Here is a 4,435-nt window from a genome sequence, read left to right as displayed (position 1 = left end):
GCAGCGGGTTAAAGCACTGCACTGAGAAGCTAAAGCCACTTCTGCATGAGTTGGATTCCCGCCTGCCCCGGAGGTGACCACATGGCGTGGCAGACCTCTCCTGACCCGCCTGATGAAGCCTCTCACCGCCCCTGAGCCTCTGGCCTATACCCCAGTTCTGTATGTACAAATAAATAAATCTTTAAAAAAAAAAAAAGAAAGAAAGAAATACACATACAAAAGAGATGAACTCAGTTAAGTGGTGACTAACATCTACTCAGATTTTGACTGTCTGCCACAGACCTATTTCTTCAAACTTGTCTACACCCAGATTACAGATTCTTCCAGTCTGTGCATATTCCCTATACTCCCTGCTCCCAGCAAATTCTCCTGAATGCTGGGTGGTCATGTCAGTGATTATTAAGGCTCTTACTCAAAAGAACTGACAACCTGCTTTCTTTTCTGTTACCCGCCAAACCTTAATTATTCAAAATAAATAAATAAATAAATAAATTCAAGACTCAAGTCCAGCTGAGGGGTGCATTTTTTTGTTGTTGTTGTTTGTTTGGGAAAGCCCAAGTTCCAACAAAAGCAGCTATGGAAACCCCTCCCCTTTTTCTTGCCCCAAGATCAAGTATTTTGATGACTTTTGGCAGCCTTTGGATCCATTTCTCGCCAAATTGTGACAAACCAACAAAAAGATCATGATTAATCACTCCACATCCTTCATTGCAACTAACAGGCTGCTTTAGACAATGCAGATTGTCCACCGTTACCTCCAAAATTTGAAATGGGTTAGTTAGACTAGACCCTTACTTTTGCACTAGTTCAGTTTATAAGCACGTTATGGTTTGTCGGGAGCCTTATAGTTAACTGCCTAATACACATTATTTCATTTGATCCTCATGATAGGCTACAGGGCTACCATCACCTTTCTTCTGGATTATTGTAAACACCTCCTACCTTTCTCCATGTCTGTTCTTTCTTCTTTTTAAAATTGATGCACACTTAGCATGCAATGAAAAACACATGTCTCAGTTGTTCACTATGATAAGTTGTGACAGTCATACATACTGAGAAACTGCTGTGCACAACCAGATATAAAACATTCTCATCCACCAGAACACATTCCAGTCAATTTATCTCTACCTCTAGGTAATGATTTCCTGATTTCTGTCATTATAGATTTGTTTTTAACATATGGATTTTGCTTCTGTCAATGGAATCATACAGTATATGCACTTCTGTGTCTGGTTTCTTAAAAATGAACTTAAGAATCGCCTATGTTGTGTGTGTCAGCAGTTTCTTCCTTTTTATTGTTGAATAGTATTCCATTATATAAATTTGCTTATCAATTCAAATTTTGATAGAAATTTATAGGTGGTCAGTTTGAGTATAAAATTTGCCATTACAAATACAACTGGCACAAAAGCTCTTCCATAATTACTTTTGTGAACACATGTTTTTATTTAACGCAAGATAAATAACTAAGAAGAAATTGCTGGGTCATAGGGTAAGAGTATGTTTAACTTTATGAGAAACCACCAAATAGTTCTCCAAAGAGGTCTGTCAGATATATGAGTTGTCAACATCCACTCTTGCTTCCTCTGGTCATTTCTCTTCATAGACTCCAGGGCAATCTATTCAAAACATAACCCCGGTCCCATCACTTTCCTGCCTAAGCTGACTTCTCACTGCCCTTTAGGATAAAGTCCAACTTTTTTTAAGCAGCCTGTGTAGTTTGGCCCTCACTTAGTGTTCAGTCACCGTTTCTCCTTCCCTCAGCTCCTTCTCTTTGCATCCCCACCATGCTGGAGTTTGTTCCTTTCCTAGCATGGAAAACTCTTTCTCAGTGCAGGGCTGAGTCCTTGGAGTTTTTCTGGGCACCCTCCCTACCCACTTGTGCCCTGGCCACTTCTCCTTGTGGTTCACTTTAGCAGTTGCTTCCTGAGGGACTTCCTCTGCCCTCTGCCTTCCTGTGCCCTCTGTCCCTGAGGCTCCTGCCTCCTTCTTAACACTCATTGCACTGTCGTTGTCAAAAAGTTGTGACTACTTGTTTCTATTTTTTACAGGTTACATATTCATGTGTTTCAAAAGCTCTTAAACAATATTCAGTGAAACATTTATTCCAAACTTTCTTTCCATTTGCCTGCTTCCCACCTACATTAAAGAAGAAAACAGTTCAATACTGAATTTTAAACTAGTTCTAGAGATTTTCAAAATACTTCCACAAAGTTTTACACACACGTACTATACTAATTTTTATTATTACTATTATTAACACTGTGGTTTTACTGTATTATATATAATTAATATTATTTGTATCGCTACCCTTATTATTATCGATACTAGCTATCTAATTATTGCACATATAGTGGCATATCATGCACATTGTCCTGCAATTTGCATTTTTTCCTTTTACTAATGCATCTTGATGATTTTCCATTCAGAACTCAGAGTTCCTGACAGCCACTTGCCATTTTTAATCTTTTGCTGTTATAAACAACACTGCAATGATAACAGTCATATCCTGATGTGACTTTTTATGAGGGTGATAACATCTGAAGGATAATTTCTTAGAAATAAATTACTGGTACAAAAGTTATGGGAGTTTGCATTTTAAAAATATGTTGGCAAATTGCCCTCCAAGGTTGTACCACTTTTTCTTCTCCCCATGACATATAAATGTTCCTGTTTCCCCTTAGCCTGACCTATATGTAATGCAGAACTTTGTACATTTGGCAATCTAAGAGTAGAGCATTCTTATCATAGTGTAGTTGGTTTTAGTTTGCATTTCTCACATGAGCATCTGGTAGCATTTGTTGTATTTTAAATTATTTAGCAGAGTGCCGGAATGTTGTAGATATCCAATATATTTGTTAATATTATGATAATAAGCACATGTATGTATTATGTGTTATTATGTAATATGATGTATTTACACACTGTCAATATATTGTATCTTATGAATTAATATATGCTAAATATGTTAACTACAGTTTTATAATTAATATATATTATATTCAAATATATATTTGTGAAATGGATGAAAAAATTGGGCTAAGATCAAAGACCTTAAGGTGAAGTCACTTAAGTGAAGCTTGTAAATGGGCATTCTGGCATCTCACACAGTATGCTTTTGATTAGTCCACATAGTCCTGCATGTTTAGGGTTGTAGGAGAGAGATCAGAGGTGTCACCAAAGGGGAGGAGGGAAGATCTTAGCTCTGTCTTGCTCCTAGTATTACTGCTGAAATAATTTGTATGATGCCAGGTATTCTATTCAATGCAAACTAGAGAATATCAGTTTGGGGCTGACTTCTGGGTCTTATAGCTGTGTTTGGTTAAGAAGGCCAAACAAACTGGGTATGAATCTCTGAGAAACTGTGAAACTGTCTCCTCCTTAAGATGCAGTTTACTTCTGTCTAAAAACATGATGATGGTCCCTCCTTGGTAGAGCAATTGGTCAAAGTACAGCGCTATGAATCTATCAACAGCCACTGCAGCCCGAGTTTGATCCCAGGCCAGGGAGCTGACCCACATGGATCAGCAGACTGCTCCTGTCTTGCCTGCTGTTCCCTCAGCAGTGTATTTCAGTCGATCTGCCTGTTCTGCTCCCCACTCTGTCTCTGGTGAATCCTTTCACCCTCCACACCTCTGGCCTGTACTACAGTTTGTGTATACATAAATAAATTAATCTTAAAAAAATAAATTAAAGAAAATAAAAAGGAGATGACCTGCACTAGAAGCCCTAGGCAGCTGCTCAGCTCAGTTCTCTTCTTCCAACAGCTCTGCCCTATTGGCATCTGGTGACTCCAGACCCTGGGCAAAACTGATTGAACACAGGTGGACTGAATCTCAAAGGAATTTGGAACTGGAGTCTGAGAAACTGTGATCTGGGAAGTGGGGTGAGGCCATGACTGGATAGCACCATTTGATGGAAGATTAGAGCTCAAATGGACTAAGTAAGTTTCACATCACAGCCCAGTAATGGAGGGAATGAGGCCTGTGGTAGAAGAAGAACACACAGCAGCTCTTTGTAGATAAACACACCAGTGTGTGATGCAGACACTGTGGTGAGACAGATATCTTCTGAACAGTCAGAGGCTGTCCTGCATAGATGGGGGAGGGGAGACTGGGGCCTTTCTGTGGGCCTCTGAAGAAGAGATGGAAGAGAAGGGCTGAACAATGATGCCTGGTCCTTTACCCAAAACACATCAATTAAAAGATAGGAATGTAACCTTAGAAGAGGCTCTTGTCTTTGGAAAGTGGGAGGTTCACCTCTTAACATGGAAGTGCAGAGAGGAGGCCAGGATACACTCTACAGAATTTGCTCCAGTTGTCTGGGTTCTGGTTTCCCCACTTCTGTTTTTAGTCTCTCCTGAAGTTCAGTCACACTGCTTGATCTTCAGTTCTCTCAGTTATGGACATTCTTTGTAATCATCCCCTTATTTAAA

The sequence above is a fragment of the Condylura cristata genome, unplaced genomic scaffold, assembly GCF_000260355.1.
Source record: "Condylura cristata isolate star-nosed mole 26May11 unplaced genomic scaffold, ConCri1.0 scaffold00015, whole genome shotgun sequence".
NCBI lineage: Eukaryota > Metazoa > Chordata > Mammalia > Eulipotyphla > Talpidae > Condylura > Condylura cristata.
Note: the sequence above shows the minus strand (reverse complement) of the source record.